Source organism: Podarcis raffonei, chromosome 1 (genome assembly GCF_027172205.1).
Source record: "Podarcis raffonei isolate rPodRaf1 chromosome 1, rPodRaf1.pri, whole genome shotgun sequence".
NCBI lineage: Eukaryota > Metazoa > Chordata > Lepidosauria > Squamata > Lacertidae > Podarcis > Podarcis raffonei.
In genome coordinates, this window is record NC_070602.1 from 11,283,358 (window position 1) to 11,305,529 (window position 22,172).

General features: G+C 47.3%; 1 long non-coding RNA gene across 1 annotated transcript; it reads right to left on the bottom strand.

The window, feature by feature from the left end:
* Positions 1–12,591: 12,591 nt before the first annotated feature.
* On the bottom strand, positions 12,592–18,641 carry LOC128423500 (uncharacterized). The gene is made up of 3 exons (XR_008332774.1): positions 18,510–18,641; positions 16,961–17,034; positions 12,592–13,581 (listed from the first exon to the last, which is right to left on the bottom strand). It is a non-coding gene; the product is annotated as an uncharacterized LOC128423500 (long non-coding RNA).
* Between the last annotated feature and the right edge of the window lie 3,531 nt (positions 18,642–22,172).

Here is a 22,172-nt window from a genome sequence, read left to right on the forward strand (position 1 = left end):
AAACAGACCGCAGGGTGAGGTGCTACATAATGGACCGGGGTGTGAGGCCTCTTCTCCGATAAGCCGTTCCCTGAAAAGTCAATCGAAAAACAATTTAGTGCACTTAAAGGCTTTTTACTGCTTTGCTGGGGGGGAGAGAGGTGGTGGTGGGGAGAGGGGAATCTCATAGAATCTGCTTGTGTCTCAACCATCTGTGCCGATAGTGGAATTGCTTCTAAGGTAGAGGCCCGACTGAAAAGCTCGCCTCCCTGTTTATTCATTTCTAATAATAACACCCCGCTTGCTTTTCATCGGGAGGCAGGTAATTTGAAAAATGCAATTACACCTGTTTCCCCAGCTCTCTCCAGCTGCTTTTTATATTGGGAAATCTTAACTGGGGCTGTGTTCAATTGGGCTCACTCATTGAATCTGTGGCAAAGACACTGAACAGCTGTGAATAATTTTATATGATTTGATGAGGGAGGGAGGGGCTGGAGCCTGTGTCAGACACGCAATGGGGAAGGTGGTGGACTGAATCCAGAAATTCACAAAGTTTGCAATGAAGGAGAGCATCTTGCTACACTCCTTACCTAGGAGAAAGACCCATTGAATTCAGTGGGACTTTATTTTGACCAGATGCACTGTGCGTTTAAAGCAGCACCACACCTCTTTAAAGAGTCACAGCTTCCTCCAAGAATAATGGGAAATGTGGTTTGTTTAGGGCAGGCACCCCCAACCTTCGGCCCTCCAGATGTTTTGGACTACAATTCCCATCCTCCCTGACCACTGGTCCTGTTAGCCAGGGATCATGGGAGTTGTAGGCCAAAACATCTGGAGGGCCGCAGGTTAGGGATGCCTGGTTTAGGGTGCTGAGAGTTGTTAAGGGACCCCTAATCCCCCCACAGGGGATTAAACCACAGGGGGGTTAAAGCACAGAGCTTAGGACTTGCTGATCAGAAAGTCGGTGGTTCGAATCCCCACAATGGGGTGAGCTCCCGTTGCTTGGTCCCTGCTCCTGCCAACCTAGCAGTTCGAAAGCACATCAAAGTGCAAGTACATAAATAGGTATCGCTCCGTCGGGAAGGTAAACGGCGTTTCCGTGCGCTGCTCTGGTTCGCCAGAAGCAGCTTAGTCATGCTGGCCACATGACCCGGAAGCTGTACGCCGGCTCCCTTGGCCAATAAAGTGAGATGAATGCCGCAACCCCAGAGTCGGCCATAACTGGACCTAGTGGTCAGGGGTCCCTTTACCTTTACCTTTTAATCCCGCCACAGATCTACAATCTGTAAAGTGGCTTAACAGTCAACTGCCCCCCCTTTCCAGGGAACTCTGGGAATTGTAGTTATGTGAGGGCAATGGGGCCTCCTAATGTCAGGAGCTGGAGTCAGGAGCAAGTCAGCAATGAAACACCCAGTGTTCGTTACATTAACTCTTTATTCAAAGAAACAAAAACAGCACAGGCCTAGTGATCACAGCGACTCTTCCCAGTGGGTCCTGCCCCAGTGAGGCAGCTGCGAGGACTGAAGGTCCCTGCTTCCCAATAATAATAATAATAATAATAATAATAATAATAATAGTAATTTATTTGTACCCCGCCCATCTGGCTGGGTTTCCCCAGCCACTCTGGGCGGCTTCCACAGAAACCAAAAATACAGTAAAATCACACATTAAAGACTTCCCTGAACAGGGCTGCCTTAAGATGTCTTCTGAATGTCAGATAGTTGTTTATCGTTTTGACATCTGATGGGAGGGCATTCCACAGGGCGGGTGCCACTACCGAGAAGGCCCTCTGCCTGGTTCCCTGTAGCTTTGCTTCTCGCAATGAGGGAACCGCCAGAAGGCCCTTGGCGCTGGACCTCAGCGTCCGGGCAGAACGATGGGGGTGGAGACGCTCCTTCAGGTATACTGGGCTCTCTAAGACTCTTCCCTCAGGTTCTTCTCTCTCTTTGCTGCTTCCTCTTCATTTCTCTGCATATTCTGGAAGAGTGGGAAGGGGAGCTGGTTGCAGCAGGAGGGGGAGATTCCTTGGATTCTTCAGCGGTCTGCCTCACCTCTGCCTCCTGACCTCCCTCCTCTCCAGCTTCTGATTCTGCCTCTGATTCTGGACTGCTCTCTGCCACAGCCACTTCCTGCTCACTAAGTCCTGTTGCCTCTTCAGTGTCAGGCTTCAGGGACTCGGCTCCCCCCTCCCTTTGGCTGTAGATAAGCAGAACAAAGTGAAAAGAGTCTCTTACCAGTTAGAGATTTTAATGATCACGGACTTCCGGGTTAGCGCCATCGGCTAATGGCGGATTCCCTCCGAGCTCCGGAGGGAATCGGCTCCACAGGATTAGGGTCTTACCGCTGTGGCGACGCGGGGACCCTTAAAAATCACAGGCGGTGAAGCCTGTGAACCTGGTGACTCGGCGGGCACCATTTGCGCCCCCCGACCTGCGAAGGAGCCTTTTTAAAGGCTTTGGAACGGGGGACGGGGTGAGCGGCGTGGTGCTGAGAGTCGACTGCTTCTCCTGCGGAGTGAAGCCGCGCTGCCATGGCCGGAGAGCGCTGACTTCTTCTTGTGATTTGGACTTTAAAATAACAACCCGTGAGTACTACGGAAATTGGATTTCTAAGGAAATCTTTCTTTTGTGAATTAGGCACGATCGGGGAAGGCGTAAACAGGAAGTCCGTCTCCCCGTCTTGTAAACAATCTAAAGCAAGGACCTGCTAACTAAGGTTGAGAGAATTCTTTCTTTTATTATTGGGTAAAAGACATTAATTTCACGATTTGGCACTAGAAGAAATTTTACTGGAGGATAAGAGCTAATTTTGGGAGCTGAAGTGCCACCCCCCCCCGGACCCGGGAGTGATCCGCGAGAGAGCCTGTTGAAAAGACATTGAAGAGTTTGACAGCTGTCAAATTAGCTGTCAAGACGGAAAAAGAGAACTTTGTTTCTGCTGCTTCTGCTGGCTATATTTGTTATAATTTGACTATACTTTGTTGAAAATAAGGAAGAACTGATACAAACTAATTTGACTTTCGGATTTGAACTGGAAGGAATACTAAGTAACCAAAATCCCTCTAGAGGGGATTTTGGGACATTACAAGAATGGCTGAAGGAGGGAAAATTCAGGTTGAATTGGACAGAGTGTTTCTTCTCTTGGGAAAGTTACAAGGCCAAATTGATGTTTTGGCTATAAATGTTGCAACTCTGGACTTAACAGTAAACAAATCCATTGAATTTGATAAGGAATTGACTCAGGAAGCCCATGCAGCTGGACAAGAAGAGAAACTTGAGAGTTCTGAGAGTGTGAAGAAAGAGATATATGTTGTTCCTGAGGAAAAGGAAGGAGGAGATGTAATGTTACAGAAAATAAAGGAGGGCCAGAGGCCTGACATGATGGTTACAAAGGAAAATAAGAACTTGATGGTGAAAATTAGGTCTGAATTGGAGACTGAAGAATGGAGAGATCTCCTTATGTGCAGATCGGAAGACCCAAGGATTACAAATTTGATTAAGGTGGAAGTTGGAGCTTTGGGGACATTTGGACTTGAAAGGAGTAAGAAACAAGATTCAGGCTCCACTTTTAAGTATGGAGGTCTGGCTGGAAGAAACATGGACCCTATTGGACTAGTGCTTCTCCGAGATTTGGTGCTTAATACCAAGGACTATCAAAAAAACCGGCAGAGAGGAACTGAGAGAGAATTAAGAGCCTCGGACGTGAGATCTCCAGGCTGATAGTAGATTGATTGATGGACGTTTGTTGGGGATTGAAACCGGGAAAGGGGGGGGTGGAGTTTAGGAATCCAAAGGGTGTATAATTATAATCTGTTTTGTTTTTACTTTTGTTATCTGTCTGAGAATTGAGGAAATCGTGGAAGGGAATTTAGGCCGACTTTAGAAAAAGGTTTTAAGAATAAGCACTGATGTATCACTATTGATGTTTATAAGGCAAAATTGGTTTTTTAAAATGAACTAAATATAAAAAGGTTAAAAATTAGGGATAAGAACTTGTTGAACCAACAATTTGAATTGGAATACAAGAGGGGGAGGTGTGGGAAGTCAGGGAAATATGTTATTGAAAATAAGGATTGTGAATTCTATGTGTTTTTAAACTTTTTTGTTTTTTCTTTTTTGATTTTTTAATGTATTACAATGGAAAATTTTAATAAATATCTTTTTTAAAAAAAGAGATTTTAATGATCACAAGAGAACAAGGAATCCATTCCTCGGAACGAAGGTGCTCCCAATTAAGGGTTCCACCCACTTCCAGCCTAGTCACCCACGTCACTACTACGTCTTGCAACCTGATCTTGAAGCTACTGTGCTTCCTGTGCTGCCACCTTATCTGCTCTCCTTGACCTTAGGCTGGGCGGATGGGCGCTTTCCAGCGAAAGCGAGTCTGTTAACTGTCTCTCTCCCAGTTCTTCTTCTCCTAGCTGTTCACCACCCAGTTCTTCCCAGCTTCTGCCTTCTGAACCATGCCCCTCTGCAAACCACTGTTCTAAAGCTATACTGCCCTCCTGATCCTGGGGAGATTCAGGATCCTGATCAGAAGCAGGGGGAGGCTCCCACCATTCCTCCTCAGTGCAGCCCTCCTCAGCACGGTCCCTGACATTCAGCTTCTGACACCTCCTCCTCCCCCCAGACTTCTCCTTCTGACCACTCATTGTCATCCCATCACCACTCCTTGGGCTCTTATCCTCCTTCCCTTGCTGGTTCCTTCGACCATTCCTCGGCATCCAACCAGACAAGGATGCATTCCTGCCAGGCACAAACACTCAAGGAGGATGTGAAGCAAGCCTGGTGGGGAATGTGTCCTGGGGAGATTTCCAAGGGCCAGACAGCAAGACCAGGAGGGCCATGTTGGGCTCTAGGCCTGAGGTTCTCTTCCCTAGTTTTACTGTCTGGTTGTGCAAGCCCATTAATACAAAATGATTGTGCCCTGTGGCTGAATTGCCAAAAACTCAAACTGTGTGTGTGTGTGAAGTATTATACAGTCATACCTTGGGTTACAGATGCTTCAGGTTGCGTTTTTTCGGGTTATGGACCCGCTGAAACCCGGAAGTACCGGGACGGGTTACTTCCGGGTTTTGGGGGTTGCGCATGTGCAGAAGCGCCAAATTGCAACGCGTGCATGCGCAGGTGTGCCGCTGCAGGTTGCGAATGCTGCGGGTTGTAAACATGCATCCCACACGGATCACGTTCGCAACCCGAGCATCCACTATACCTCATCTGATGAGTCTTAGGACATGTATATAGACTGAGGTAGTTCTTCTCTACCATGGTTTTTTTGTTTTGTTCCCAGACATCAGTTTGAGATTTTTAAAGATATACAGTGCTTTTTTTCTGGGGGGTATGCAGGGGTACGCATACCCCTAAACGTTTTGTGAATCTTTGTACTTTTGTCCATTTACTGTACTTATTTTTCCCCTATTTCAACTATAAATTGGTGATTTTCTTGAGTCAAAATGAGAGTACCCCTAAACATTTTTAAAGAAAAAAAAGCACTGAATACACACACACTGATTAATGAATTTCTGCCATGTACCGCTTTGGCATCAAAAACGATCAACTCTTCTCAAGAGATACGACTTGGGCAGATGAGTTTGACACAGATGATTTACAGAAGAAAGAAACTTTTAATTAAAAGCCTACAAAGGTCATTGAGTCTTAGCATCTGATAATGGCGAAATGATAAAACAGATGGCAGATGTCCCCGAGAAAAACAGGACCAGTGGTCTGGAAAAGAAATTGGGTTGGTGGCTGGGGGCGGGGGGAGTGTAGAAAGAGGAAATGGCTCACAACGTGAAACCGAACATAGTGGAAGAGTTGCAGTTTGGCCTCAATCAAAGTTGGAGGGGGAATTTTGCTTCCTTATTATATTTATATCTCACTCCCCACCCACCCAAAAAGAAGAGCTCAGGTTCTCTAAACTTTCCCAGTATTTCATCCTCACAACAAGGGACCTTAGGCTGAGAGATAGTGACTGGCCTAACATCACCCAGTGACCCCCCAAACTAGTAGATATATCAGAGCTCTGTCCACATGAATATGAACTTACAGTGGTACCTCGGGTTACATATGCTTCAGGTTACATGCGCTTCAGGTTACAGACTCCGCTAACCCAGAAATAGTGCTTCAGGTTAAGAACTTTGCTTCAGGATGAGAACAGAAATCATGCTCCGGCGGCGTGGCAGCAGCAGGAGGCCCCATTAGCTAAAGTGGTGCTTCAGGTTAAGAACAGTTTCATGTTATGAACGGACCTCTGGAACGAATTAAGTACTTAACCCGAGGTACCACTGTATATCCCTGATGTCTTACAGTGATACTTCTTTTAATTTCTAAAAAAAATAGTGCTATTTTTTTTTAAAAAAAATCTAAGGCCTGTATTCATTCTGCAATTTGAGCAATTTTCCAACTGCATTTTTCCTATGTTGCATGATTTGTTCTGGTTTTGCTGGTCATGGGGAACTTTTCCCATTGCCATGGTAATCAAATTCAGTGTCTCTCCTCACGTCTTGTATTTCACCACCACAAACTTTCAAGCATAGCTTTACCACTACAGAACTTCATACCTGAGTGGGGTGGGGTGGGATTTGAACCCTGGTCCTAGTCCTATACACTAACCATTACGCCACACTCACAGTGTTACAATTCTCAGCAGCATTTAACAAACTACAGTACCCAGAATGCTTTGAGGGAAAGAAGGAGCTTTAAAGGGTGTACAGATTCAAATTCCTGCACGTTGCCCGAAACTTGCCTCAGATTAACTGACCTCAAAGGGCTGCTGTGAAACCTCACAGCTGAGATTTATTTATTTAGTTGGAAGTATTGACAACCTTCTCTTCGCTGGATATTTTCAACCCTAGAGCAGGAAACAGGGGAACAAAGTAATAAGGATATACAGAAAAGCAATTACAAAATCATAAAAGAAGGTCCTGTAAACCACAACAAATTAGCAATTCCATAGCAAGGCAAACAAAGCCCACTGCAATACAGTGGTACCTCTGGTTACGAACGCTTCAGGTTACGAACTTCACTAACCCGGAAGTAGCTGCGCCTGGTTGTGAACTTTGCGCCAGGATGTGAATGGAAATTGTGCGCTGGAGACATGCGCACAGTGGGAGGCCCCACTTGCGAAAGCACGCCTCAGGATAAGAGCAGTTTCAGCTTAAGAACGGACCTCTGGAACGAATGAAGTTCGTAACCAGAGGTACCACTGTAAAGGCAGCAATTAAAGTTTCAACTTTAAGCAAAATACTTGGTTACAAATATACAGAAGAGTCAACAGACTGGCCCATCAATGGCCTTAGCTTAGCAGCACTTCCCGCCTCATTTCCCCCTTACGGAAGCCCCCTCACTCCGCTGTCTCTCACACAAAGAGAGCCCCAGTCTGTGCCAGCAGACTCTCAGGGCTCATCCACACTCTAAAAAGCATGGGTCTGAATGGTTTCCCCCTTGCCGTTTGTGCCAACTGAGCATTGAAAAGAGTCGTCCCGTCCCCCTGGGGAAAAGCTTCGGGACAAAAGGAAATCCAGATGAGCCCTCCCTCTGTGGCTTTGGGGCAATGAAACACCTTTCAGCACTTCCCAACCAAACCAAGTTCTCACCCTGAGTGGGGATTTGTCTGAGGGAAGACAGTTCACTCCAGGAAGAAAGAAAGCTGCCTTATGAAAGAGCCAGAGTGGTGTAGTGGTTAAGAGTGGTAGACTTGTAATCTGGTGAACTGGGTTTGCTTCCCCGCTCCTCCACACGCAGCTGCTGGGTGACCTTGGGCTGGTCACACTTCCGGGGGGTGGACATCTATAGTTTTGAACACTAGTGGCTTCTGCCACTTCCGGGCTGATACTTGGTGTTGCTGGGAAAACTGGCACTCGCTTTCCCCAGGAAAACCTGCTGAATCGGAAGAAACAGCAATTCAGGATTTTGTGGGGAAAGCGCTGGGCTGGAGGGAGGGGCGCAGCGCTCAGACACTGAGCTGTAAAAAACAGACCTGCACCTAGAAACACAGCACAAAGGGAAGTCTGGATGAATCCTGTGTTTCAGGCCATGTATTATTTTGGAAGGTGTCAATGAGGTCAATCCACTTTCAAATGCAAACTGAATTGAATTTCTTCCCCGCTCTGTGCTCCCAACTGCCTGGTCCTGACGGAGAGTCCTGCCACCATGGCCAGGGCCCACCTGAGCCAGAAGGGGGTCTACTCTGGCAAACCAGTGTGAGGAGAGCCAGCGATGGACTCGTAATCTGGTGAACCGGGTTCGCTTCCCTGCTCCTCCACATGCAGCTGCTGGGTGACCTTGGGCCAGTCACACTTCTCTGAAGTCTCTCAGCCCCACTCACCTCACAGAGTGTATGTTGTGAGGAAGGAAGGGAAAGGAGAATGTTAGCCGCTTTGATACTCCTTAGGGTAGTGATAAAGCGGGATATCAAATCCAAACACCTCCTCCGTCTTCTTACACCTGTCCTGACTTACGATATCCAGTTTTGCTGAATATCCACGAGGTCTGGTGTTATGAGGTAGAAGAACCTACAGTATAATACCCGTGTACAGCGACTCTAGGGGTATTCACATGTTACACTGAGTGAGTGTGCAGTCTGTGTACCTGTTTATGTACGCGCTAGGTTGGTACATTTATGAACATTTAATATATATCTAAGAGCTTAAAATTCTTATCACACTGTGTACACCAGCCGTCAAGCTGTACACTCATACATTTCTTCGCATGCAGCCTTCAATGCATGTACAGTCTGAGGACACCATAGCTGAGCTGTACAAATGAAAAACGGTATGCCCTTTCACACAAGCAGCAACTTGTACCTGTGTTCAGTGTAACATGTGAATGAGTCATCTGCCATCAGAGAAGGGAAGGGGGATGTCTGGATGGGCCATACGTCTCAAAGATGGTCTCATTTACCACTGCAAATATGCAGGCTGATCCTCAGTGTCTCGTCTGGCTGTGACAGCTTTCCTTGAGCTCTCTCTAACCCCCCGCCTAAGATTATTGGCTTCTCTGCGGTGGCTTCTGACCTTCATTCTTGATGGCTTTGGATCCAGCCTTTCTCCTGCCTGCCAAAATCGCTTGGCAAAGCACAGAGGCATCCTTGAAATCTGTTCCTGCCTCTGACTAGAGAGAAGAAGCTGGCGAGAGCAAGCAGCGTTGCTCATATACCTGTGATTTTTGTTGCTGCCTTCCTAAAGGTCATATGTGTCACTGGTAATTGCATTCTTGATTTCAAAGATGCGAAGCCCCCTCCGCCACAAAGGAGGAGCTCGCCGGGTGACCTTGAGCCGGGCCGATCTCTCTGTCTGAGCTACCGCATGGTGCTTTGCAGGGTATGGGTCTGTGTGAAATGGGAAGGAGGACGGCAAAAAATAGCAAAGTGCCTGGAGGCAAAGACCTGGGACCAGGATGGGTAACCTGTGACACTCTGGATTGTGGGTGGACTCCAGGTCCCATTAGCCCCAGCCAGCATGTCCAGGGGTCAGGGATGATGGCCACAGGGACTCTGTTCCTATCCTAGGAAGAAAGGTGGAAGGAGTTGCATTTAACCTGCCTCTCTTGCTTTACTAACTGAGCTATCCCAGCTCACAAAGCTTTAACTAGAAGAATGAAAGGAATTCTATGTTTTTTAAAAATAAATTTATTTATTTTTCAGATTAAAATTTTACAGTCACATATCTAACATACAACACAAGATTCCAAACAATCTCTTGGACCTTCCCTTTGTGGATCCCATTCTCAATCATTTCCTCCTATCCTTTATGATAATCCAAATCTCCTACCTCTCCATTGTGTCCAAAATTCTCCATTAAACTACAAGTGTTATTCCAATTCTACTAACGACTTTAACTGTTTACAATGGTTTTTAAGGTAGGTTATAAATTTTCCCCATTCCTTATTAAAATTTTGGTCTTCCTGATTTCTGATTCTTCTGGTCATTATGGCCATTTCAGCATAATCCATCAACTTGATCTGCCATTCTTCCCTGGTAGGGACTATTTAATTCCAACTCGGAGCCAATAACATCCGTGCAGCCGTGGTTGCATACATAAGTGGTCTTCTCTGCTCCCTTGGGATTTCGGCACCTAAAGGTAAGTGGGTGCCACCTAAAGATACCACCTAAAGGTACCACTTGGGATTTCGGCACCTAAAGGTACCACTGGGATTCAACCCCAGGATCTCCAGAACCTCCTGATGGTACAATCTGTTTCTCAATAGAACAGACTGCCTGGGAATGGGGTGGATTTTCCTTCGCTGGAGGTTTTTAAATAGAGACTAGATGGTCACCTACTGAGGATGCTGCAGCAGCAGATATCCTGATTGGGCTGGAAGTTGGACTAGACGTCCTCTGCAATCCCTTTCAGCTCTTTGAATTTGTAGCTCAGTGCATGCTGCCTTGAGCTCGAGCCAAAGACTGATGCTCGGCCAACAGAGTGGATGTTGATGGAGATGGAGAGGAATCGAGGGGAGGATGTGTGTCGCTAATGTGTTGCACCATAGGAGCCAAATCCTAGGAGCTGAGGTCCCTTTGGGCTCCCCAATAAAATATTTGAGGCGGCCACCACCACCACCCAAGTTGATGGGCTTGTTGTTTAGTTGTTTAGCCGCGTCTGACTCTTCGTTACCCCATGGACCAGAGCATGCCAGGCACTCCTGTCTTCCACTGCCTCCCGCAGTTTGGTCAAACTCACGTTCATAGGTTTGAGAACATTGTCCAACCATCTCGCTCTCTGTTGTCCCCTTCTCCTTGTGCCCTCCATCTTTTCCAACATCAGGGTCTTTTCCAGGGAGTCTTCTCTTCTCAAGAGGTGGCCAAAGTATTGGAGCCTCAGCTTCACGATCTGTCCTTCCAGATTGATGGGCACTGCCATTCAAATGGTACGTGTCTTGTTATTGATTATGCGGCATATGGCTTACCTGGGCTCCCCCAATTTTTTTTTCAAGTTTGCACTTGTGTCTCATGGCCGAGTGGGGATTTGAACCCTGGTCTCCCATGTCCTGGACCAACTCTCTGACTACTACACAACAGTGACTCATAATGTAGCATTATGAATGATGGATTGTAGGGCTCCTCTCTCTGTGTTCAAGTTGTCCTTTCCCTGTCCTTATATGCTTGTATTTAAGGAATACAGGGATGACCACACTCCCTCCCAGCAAAGATCTGCACCAGGGCTGTTGCCACCTCCTCCCTCTCTTCCTCTCCTTCTTGGAGCTCCTGCAAGCCGCAGCCCCAGGACTTAATCTGAGCCATATTTTGGGTGTCCAATTTATGGGTCGTGACCCTACCAGCTGAGAAACCATTCCCTGCATGTCCTGTGGAAGAGGGTAGCCTAAACGAAAGGCTAAGACAATGACTACTTTCTGGCAGGCTCCGTGCTTTGAAATGCTTGTGGGGTGTATGTCTATGGACAGAACACTCTGACAGCAGCCCCAATATTACATTAGAGGTGGAACATGAGATGGGTTCAGAAGTAAACCTGCAGGTATCGAATACAAAGGGCTGCTGTGATGCCTTTAGTGGTGGGCTTTGAAGCGTATCACACTCTGGCAGAGTCCAGTCCTGGAGAGCCCATGAGGACCATCAAAGATCTTCTCATATACCAGTCAACATCTGAAAATATAAAGGGAGAGCTTTGGGGGCAAACCCAGGCAAGGCAACAGGGCCCCATGATTATTAGGTCTTCTATACCTTCCCCAACATGGTACCCTCTGGTCTGCAGTGCCTGCCATCAGCTGATGGTCAGGAACGATGGAAGTTGTAGTCCAAAACATTTGGAGAACACCAGTTTTTTTTTTGGGAAAAGCTCCAGTTTTGATTAGGAGCATGGAATTCTTCCCCCTTCCTCCATCTTCCTCATGAAAACCACCATCCCTCTAGCTGCCTTTTGTCCTATCAGTACAGAGGCATGGATACTTTTTTCCACCCAAAGCCCACAATGCCTTCTGAGCAATCTTTGGGCAGTGGTGGGGAGGATCAGAGGCAGAAGTGGGGGAGAGAAAATAATATAATTTTTACCTCTGTACAGGAGGCCAGCTTCTACACACACTCACTCAAAGTGTTGGTGTTGACCTTTAAAGCCCTAAACGGCCTCGGCCCAGTATACCTGAAGGAGTGTCTCTACCCCCATCGTTCTGCCCGGACGCTGAGGTCCAGAGCCAAGGGTCTTCTGGCGGTTCCCTCATTGCAAAGCTACAGGGAACCAGGCAGAGGGCCTTCTTGGTAGTGGCACCTGCCCTGTGGAACGTCCTCCCATCAGATGTCAAAGAGATAAACAACTACCTGACATTTAGAAGACATCTGAAGGCAGCCCTGTTTAGGGAGGCTTTTAATGTGTGACATTTTAGTGTATTTTTAATATTTGTTGGAAGCCACCCAGAGTGGCTGAGGAAACCCAGCCAGATGGGCGGGGTACAAATAATAAATTATTATTATTATTATTATTATTATTATTATTATTATTATTATTATCACTCCCCCTTGTCTAGCCTATATATTCAGACCAGCATGAGGCATTATCAGATTTCAAGGACATCTATCTGCCAAGCAAAAATGTTGAATAATGTGAAGCTCAGCCAATGAGGGGTGTGGTCTGAGGGGAAGCCCTGGAGACAGTACTAGAGGATTGCATTTGGACCCTGGGCTGGAGCTTCCCCAGCCTTGTATTCTACTGTAGGTTTTCCCTAATAGGGCCAATAGGGATTTTACTTGGGAAAACGCTGCAAGGGAAAAAGTGTCAGGTTCCTGTCCCAAAACACAATGTCAGTGGCTCTTACTTGCAAGCGAGAAAGAGCTATTTATTCGGGTTGTACAGGCTCAGTAGCAAGCACAAGGTCCAGAAGTCAATATTCCAAGGTACATGAGCAATGCAAGTATCGTGGATCTGTAAAGTTGGAAGGGACCCCAAGGGTCATCCAGTCCAACCCTCTGCAAAGCAGGAATCACAGATGGCCACCCAACCTCTGCTTAAGAAGCTCCAATGAAAGAAGGTCCTCCAGATTCATAAGAACACAATATAGGAACATAAGGCGAGCCTGTTTGCTGGATCAGGCCAAAGGTCCTAAAAGTCCAGCAGAACCTGTATGCAACCGCATTCTCCCCAGTTGTGATTCCCAGCAATTGATGTTCAGAGACATACTTCCTCCAACACTACTGGTAATACACAATTGTCGTTGAATACCACCACCACCACTATCTAAATCATTGACAGCTTTATCATCCCTGAGTTTGTTTAAATCCACTTTAAAGACATTCATGTTGTGGCCATCACCACATCAGATGTGATGCTGTATTGAAGCCAAGTCAGAGTGAGGGCAGGAAGCCTTGCTCTCACTCTGAACAGGCTTCCTTGCTATGCCTCTGGGAAGCCTACCTATCTGATCATCCAATCCCCTTTACAATATCAGTTACTTCAACCGCATCCCTTCTAGACATGAACCTAATCTAAAAATACTTCAGTAGACATATAAAATGCTGTGGTGTCCTTGGCCCGTAATCTCATTTTTCTAGTCTTCCTCAGCTTGCTTATGGCTCACAGTTCCTTGCTCTCGGCCTCATTTATTTCAGCTGGCGTTTTACAGCTGTCTTTAAGTTTGCTGAGCATGCTGCAGCCATAATCTGTGCAAAATAATAATGGAAAAAAGAAGACACAGCACAAAAAAGAGTTACTATACGATACAGGGAAAGTTAATGTCTAGCCATCGCTCGGGCATTGCTGTGTATTTTCCCTTTGGTTGCAATTCTGTGAACAGCCAGATCTCTACTCATTGAACATCTTGCTCGACCGCCTAATAGATAAAGCTACATACAGAAATGTTAACTTGTTCAGAACTGGGGGATTTGTGGCATGTTGCCATTTTGAGAGCTGCAAGCCCAGGACATTTGTAGTGGCTGATATAGCATAATAACCTTCCTTGAAGTCTCTAGTTTGTGCAGGACTACACAAGCAGGGCTCTATTTTTGTGAGAAGCCTCCGGGTTACTGTAGCAGCTAGGAGTTCTGACAGCTGCTACAAGGTAACAGGAAGCCCCTCTGATCTTCACCATGGGAGTGTTCGGCTTACTTTATAGAGAACAGAACAAGCAGCGAGGAATCAGAGTTTGTCCATCGTCAGAAACATTCTTGTTTCTCCTCCTTGCTGCTTTGAGGAATTCAGGTGCTAATGGGAGTAGGAAGCTTTGGTGCTGTGTCAGAGCTTGCCACAGGTTGGTGCAGTAATTGCTGGAACCAGCAGCTGCTACAGGCACTTACAGACTTCCCATGAGCAGCTACCACTGCACATGGCAGCAGTAAGTACCCAGGTATAGCCATGGCCATGTTCCTTCAATCCAACCCAGTGGGGAACCTTTGGGGGCACATCCCTTTCTGGGCAACTTTCCATGCGCCACATGTCAGCTGCAAGCAGGGCCAGAAGTAAAAGTGAGTAATAATAATAATAATAATAATAATAATAATTATAATTATAATTATAATTATAATTATAATTATAATTATAATTTATACCCCGCCCTCCCTAGCCAAGGCCGGGCTCAGGGCGGCTAACAAGCAATAATAAAAACAAGTTGAATGAATACAACTTAAAAACAAGATTAAAATACAACATTAAAATATTGAAACATTAAAATATTAAAATGCAGCCTCATCACAGGAGGAGAAAGGAAAAAGAAAAAAGAAAGAGGGGAGGGAATCAAATTGGCTCCAAGCCAAAGGCCAGGCGGAACAACTCTGTCTTACAGGCCCTGCAGAAAGAAATCAGATCCTGCAGGGCCCTGGTCTCATGAGACAGACCGTTCCACCAAGCCAGAGCCAGTGTTGAAAAGGCCCTGGCTCTGGTTGAGGCTAATCTGACTTCCTTAGGGCCCGGGACCACTAGTGTGTTGCTATTTATGGACCTTGAGGCTCTCCGTGGGGCATACCGGGAGAGGCGGTCCCGTAGGTACGAGGATCCTAGGCCGTGAGTAGAACAACAAACATAAACCACAGCCCTGTATGGTAGGCCCCCTCACTGAAGGGCTGCCCAGCACACTTGTTGGGGGATGTGCCCTCTAAGGGCCATGTTGACTGGCTGGGCTCCCCCCTGCGCTGGCGGATGGGCGGGCAGTGCTGCACAGCCCCATGGACCCTCTGTTCCCTGTGCCCACCTGGCAGTGTCTGCAGCAAGGGCTGGTGTGGCAGGTTTCCTTCGCCCTCCATGCCCTGCCCTGCCCCTGGTCTTGCCCAGCACATGTGCGTGTGCCCCGGGCACCGGCAAAGGACGCAACGCCACTGGGGTGAGACCACCACCACCCCATGCTGAGCATAATGGCTAATGCTGGTGTGCTTGGGATCGGCCGGTGGGTGGATGGTGGAATCTGATCAGCCCTTTGGAGAGTAAGTCAATAGCAGCGCTTTGAGTGACATGGAACTGGGACTCCACAGCTGATAAGGAAGTCAAGGTGCTGCTCCAGTTACATCGATTTTGTGCTCTCTTGCTCTGCGTACCCCCTCCCCTTCTCCAGCTGCTCCCCGGGAAATGAAAGGCCAAAGGAGTTACTGCCACAATTAATGCGGCTTGTGGATTAATGCAAACTTGTCCAGAGGGAGGAAGAGAAGCTGCTTGCAAGGTCACCGGCTGACAACAGTACCCAGCTCAAGCAGGGACTGCACACTCTGCTAATTGGCCCACAGACTTGTAACTCTGATAATTGAATGCCACCGGCTGGAGGAGTCCGCCACTATGCAGAAAAAGGACTTTGCTATTAAAGGACATCTTTGTTAACTAACCGAAAGGGGAAGGGAGGAATTTCCCCGTGGACTTAGGGAAGGGCTGAAGTTCAGCGGTTGAGCGTCTGCTTTGAATGCAGAAAGTTCAATCCTGGCATCCCCAGGTAGGGCTGGGAATGTCCCCTGCCTGAAATTGTAGATAGATGCTGCCAGCCAGTGTCAGCAATATTGCCATGGATGGCAGCTCCCTGTGTTCTTATGACTGGGAGCAATGAACCGGTGAAGCTTTTCCACGGCATGGAAATGAACATCCTCTCCTGTTAATAGCCACAGCTGAAGCTGCTGTTAAAGTCACAGGTACAGGGGCTGGCCACTAAATTTGAAGGTGAATGAAAGTCAATCAGACGTGCCCTTCCACTGTCTCAAGAGACAGACAGATGGCAGCCAACCAACAACTTGATGCTTTCTCTGTTTGCTTATAACCAGATCACTGACACTTGCAGCAGTGAGTTCCATAGTTTATCTCTGCGCTGTGTAAATAAATGTTTTTCTTTTTTTGGGTCCTGAATCTTCCAGCTTTCAGCTTCATTTCCTGTCCACATGTCTTGGTGTTATGAGACAGGGAGAAAAACCAGTTCTCTTTGCTATGCGTAATTCGTAATTTTATATACAGTGGTACCTCGGGTTTAGTACTTAATTCGTTCCGGAGGTCCGTACTTAACCTGAAACTGTTCTTAACCTGAAGCACCACTTTAGCTAATGGGGCCTCCTGCTGCCGCCGCGCTGCCGGAGCACGATTTCTGTTCTCATCCTGAAGCAAAGTTCCTAACCTGAAGCACTATTTCTGGGTTAGTCTGTAACCTGAAGCGTATGTAACCTGAAGCGTATGTAACCTGAAGCGTATGTAACCCAAGGTACAATTGTACTTCTTTCATCCTCTTACTTGCCGTTTCTCTAAACTAAAAAGCCCCAAATGTGTAAACTTTCCTGGTTGGGGGAGTTAATCAAACAAAGGCTTCGCAGGAATTAGCCTTGGTAAGACACGCCCCCCCCCCCAGCCACTGCAGGAGATGAAATAGGAGAGTCGTGCACAAAGGGAACATTTTACGAGTGAACCATCTTTGTTACAAACCTGGGCATCCCTGCCTTTCATCTTTGTGCTCTGGAGTACATCTCCCGAAGGCAAGTTTCAACAATGCCCACACTCCCTTGTCCCCATCTCTCTCCCCCCCCCCCGCTACTGCATCCTTATTCCAAAAGAAACTTCCCAGTGTTTAGCATCTTCTAAGCTCACCTGTTAATTTGCAACCAAAGCCTTTGAACTTTGCGGCTCCTTTGCCGCCTGCTCAGACCCGGGCGCAGATGAACCTTGAGGGGCAAACAAAGGAGGAGGCTTATGTCGAGGTGCCTGAGTCCAGGCCTCCTCTCTTTCTCCCCCTCCGCCCCACATAAAGGGGCTTATTGATGGAATCCTGCAGACAAAAGGGCGGCTTGTCGTCAGCAACAATGGCAGGAACTTAAAAGCAAAGTCGGGGGCTGTGCAATGCTTTGAAGTTAGGTAGGGAATAGTGTCTCTATTGATGCCGATAATGCAGACGTCACCCTCCAATTGGCCGGGTTTTGCCGCTGCTATCAATTCTGGTCCCCTTCCCTGTTGTTTTCACCTCCCCCCCATCTGTTCGCTCAAGTGTGCACTACATTAAATAGGAACTTAAACCCTCAGGGTCAAGTCAGGACAAATTGGTCAAACAACATTAAATGTGGGTGGGGCTTGGGGACATTTTTTTATAAAACTGTTGTCCTCTCCTCTGTAGCCTGGCCATGTTTTCATCTTCCAGAATGCAGAGAGAAATTCTCTGTGCCAACCTGGACTGGCAGGGGTTTAAATAAATAAATAAAATTATTACTATTACTATTATTACTACTACTACTACTACTATTATTATTATTATTATTATTATTATTATTATTATTATTATTATTATTGAGAAATCACCTTGCCAACAAAGGTCCGTATAGTAAAAGCTATGGTTTTCCCAGTAGTGATGTATGGAAGTGAAAGCTGGACCATCAAGAAGGCTGACCGCCGAAGAATTGATGCTTTTGAATTATGGTGCTGGAGGAGACTCTTGAGAGTCCCGTGGACTGCAAGAAGATCAAACCTATCCATTCTGAAGGAAATCAGCCCTGAGTGCTCACTGGAAGGACAGATTCTGAAGCTGAGGCTCCAATACTTTGGCCACCTCATGAGAAGAGAAGACTCCCTGGAAAAGACCCTGATGTTGGAGAAAGGGACGACAGAGGACGAGATGGTTGGACAGTATTCTCGAAGCTACCAGCATGAGTTTGACTAAACTGCGGGAGGCAGTGGAAGACAGGAGTGCTTGGCGTGCTCTGGTCCATGGGGTCATGAAGAGTCAGACACGACTAAACGACTAAACAACAACAACATTATTATTATTATTTACCCTGCCCATCAGGCTGGGTTTCCCCAGGAACTCTGGGCTGCTTCCAGTACATATAAAATCACAAAAAAGTCAGACATTAAGACCTCCCGATACAGGGCTGCCTCCAGATGTATTCTAAAATTTGTGTCGTTCTTTATCTCCTTGACATCTGATGGGGGGGCGGGGGGGGGGGGCGTTCCACAGGGAGGGCACCACTTTCCAGGCTCTTCTCCTCAAGATCCTTTTAGGACTGGAGGAAGACATGCAAGCTTTCCTCCCGGCTTTGCAATTCCGTTTGATTCATACTGACTCGGCTCATAACTAGACTAATATTGAACATTGCTGGGAGCCGTTCGTCATCATTTAAGCTACAGCAATGTGCACACATCACTCTACCTGCAACGTGTCAATCATCTGGCGCTGTCATAACACAGCTTCTCTTTCTTCCAGAAACAGCCCTGCATTATTTGAAGCTCGGATGTAGCAGCAGAGCCAAAGTCGACTTCTCACTGCCCCCATCTAGCAAGGAAAAAACCAGAGGTAGTTGTGGGGGGGTGGGAGGGGGGAGAAAGCCAACATCTGGCAGGGTACTGTATATACTATACTATACTGTGCTTCTGTTATACATAAAACAGGGCGGAAAGGAGGCCCCCAAAGTGTTATTTCCCCAGCAGTGTGAAACAAGTGGCTTATTCAGTATGTTTCTCAAAGAACAAAGGCGAAGGGATTAGCTAGGGGAGACGTTAACCATATACTAAGGCAATGCAGCTTATTGTAGATTTTAACTGCCTGGCCGTAAGGGGACTGGGAGAGGCAGAGAAAAATCCATAAAATCTATCATCATGATGTCCAGCTGGGACTTTGCACTTTCTTGAGGAAACGCGAGCCGTGAACCACCAACAGCTGCCTCCCTGCCAGTCTGCAAAATCGCTTCTTAAAGAAAAGGAGTTTTTCCACGAATACCTCTGGAGCCTGCTTAGAAGCATCTAGTCGAAAATTGTCTAACCCTTCACAGTTGGGTCAAAGGTGGCCCGATCCTGGGGAGGCGCCTGCAGCTGCTGTATCGGTTGCTAACAGGGGCCTGTACGCATCAAGCCAGCAAGTGCCCAGATCACAGGAATCGCAGGCAAAGCTCCCATCCTGCAAACAGCACCCACTAAAGCTCTCTGAGCAGCAATGCTGTCTGGGCCCCCTGCCCAGCATAAGAACATTAGAAGAGTGGTCTGGATCAGACTAATAACTTAGCTAGTCCAGTATCTGGTTCTCCCAGCAGCTACCCAGAGGCCTGTGGGAAACCCTCAAGCAGACCTGACAACAAGAGCCCTCTCCCCTCTTGTGGCTTCCAGCAACAGGTATACGGAAGTACGTGGCACTGCTGAGCCTCTTGGGCTTGCCAATTGGAAGGTCAGCGGTTCTAAATCCCGTGATGGGGTGAGCTCCCGTTGCTCTGTCCCAGCTCCTGCCAACCTAGCACAGAACACCCCAATTTTCATCTGAGAAATGTTGGCTGGTATGCCGTTCAACAGGTCAAGGGACGCAGGTGGCACTGTGGTCTAAACCACTGAGCCTCTTGGGCTTATGGATCAGAAGGTCGGCAGTTTGAATCCGCCCAACGGGGTGAGCTCCCGTTGCTCAGTCCCAGCTCCTGCCAACCTAGCAGTTTGAAAGCACACCAGTGCAAGTAGATAAATAGGTACCGTAGCAGTGGGAAGGTAAACAGTGTTTCTGTGTGCTTTGGTTTCCATCATGGTGTTCTCTTGTGCCAGAAGCAGTTTAGTCATGCTGGCCACATGACCCGGAAAAGCTGTCTGTGGACAAACGCCGGCGCCCTCAGCCTGAAAGTGAGATGAGCGCTGCAACCCCATAGTCGCCTTTGACTGGACTGAACTGTCCAGGGGTCATTTACCTTTACCCTTTTTACCTATTCGGAAGCAAAGTTGCATCAAACTGTGGAGGCAGGCCATAGCCACCATGCCTAGCAGTATCCTCCATGAATTTGTCCAACTGTCTTTTAAAGCCATCCAAATTGGTGGCCATCACTGCTGCCCGTGGGATGAATGAGCCGGAGGACTCCAAACGGAGATCTTCACTTTATTGTTCACTCTGCATCCGGTGTATTCTCAATGCAAAATTTTGAAGCTGCAGGATGTTAGTCACAATCTCCATCGATCTCATGGTTTCTTGGCAAATTCTGCCATTTGATGCATCCCCACCTTCCTCAACCTAGGTTCAATCCGATTAGAAAACTAAATGCAGAGATAGTGGTAATGATTCTGAACATCTGCTGCCTTGCGGCGTTACTCTTTTTAAAATAAATAAATAATGCTTTTCAGGATTATACATTTCACTAATTTTACAATCATTTCAACATTTCAAAACTTGACTTCCTTCCCCCTCTTTCTGTGGTTCCTTAAATGTATTTTCAATATCTTCTGCATATCCAAATTAACTTAACGTACTCATTTATTTATCTTCTTTAAATATATGCTCTTATGTAAGGTAAAGGTAAAGGTACCCCTGCCCGTACGGGCCAGTCTTGACAGACTCTAGGGTTGCGCGCCCATCTCGCTTAAGAGGCCGGGGGCCAGCGCTGTCCGCAGACACTTCCGGGTCACGTGGCCAGCGTGACAAGCTGCATCTGGCAAGCCAGCGCAGCACACGGAACGCCGTTTACCTTCCCGCTAGTAAGCGGTCCCTATTTATCTACTTGCACCCGAGGGTGCTTTCGAACTGCTAGGTTGGCAGGCGCTGGGACCAAGCGACAGGAGCGCACCCCGCCGCGGGGATTCAAACTGCCGACCTTTCGATCGGCAAGTCCTAGGCGCTGAGGCTTTTACCCACAGCGCCACCCGCGTCCTAGAATGCTCTTATGTAGCTGCAGGTTATTACAATAAGCCTGCCAGTGTTTTTATCCGTTTACAATTTGTTTGTAAATATTCAATAAACCGTTTCCATTCTTTTATAAAAAGTTTTTTGTCTTGATTTCTTATTCTTTGCGTAAGCTTTGCCACTTCTACATATTCCGTAAGTTTTTGTATCCATTCTTCCTTTGCTGGGACTTCTGCATCTTTCCATTTTGGGGCAAGTAACATTCTTGCTGCTGTAGTAGCATACATGAATTAGTTTCTGTACAGTTTAGGTAGTTCTGTCCCTAGAATTCCCAAAAGAAAAGCTTCTGGGTTTTTTTGTTTTTTGTTTACAAACATCCTTTTCAATTCATTATATATCATATCCCTTGCAGCTATACTCATTCATGTGTAAACCCCAAGGAACAATCTGTATCCACTGCTTTGCAGGCCATCTTTGGAAGGAGAAAAGGCTAAGGAATAAGCCCTACAGAAATCTGGAGTGGAGGTTGGATAATAGGATGGTGTCTTGTACATCTCCTTCCAGCAACTCCTGCAGCCAAGCTGGTGCCAAATGTCTTGTTCTGCTTTCCTTTGGACCACCATAGCGAGGCTGAGACGCGGGTGGCGCTGTGGGTTAAACCACAGAGCCTAGGACTTGCTGATCAGAAGGTTGGCGGTTCGAATCCCTGTGACGGGGTGAGCTCTCATTGCTCAGTCCCTGCTTCTGCCAACCTAGCAGTGCAAAAGCACATCAAAGTGCAAGTAGATCAATAGGTACCGCTCCGGCGGGAAGGTAAACGGCGTTTCCGTGTGCTGCTCTGGTTCGCCAGAAGCAGCTTAGTCATGCGGGCCACATGACCCGGAAGCTGTACTCCGACTCCCTCGGCCAATAAAGCGAGATGAGCGCCGCAACCCCAGAGTCGGTTACGACTGGACCTAATGGTCAGGGGTCCCTTTACGAGGCTGAGAGAGAGGGTCTTGTCATCTGGGCAGCCCAGGACTGCCATGCACACTGCTCACCCTAGAGAGCTCACTTTGGTGCTGCAAACATGAATATAATCTATCAGGTCATGCGTGGCAGGTGAGGTCATCCCTGCGCCCTCTCTGATGCAACCAACCCTGTGCAAAAGTGGTTTGAAACACAGCAGGGTGTGCATATGCATGTGTGAATGACCTCCCTGCATTTCAACCCCGTAACGTGAACGTACCC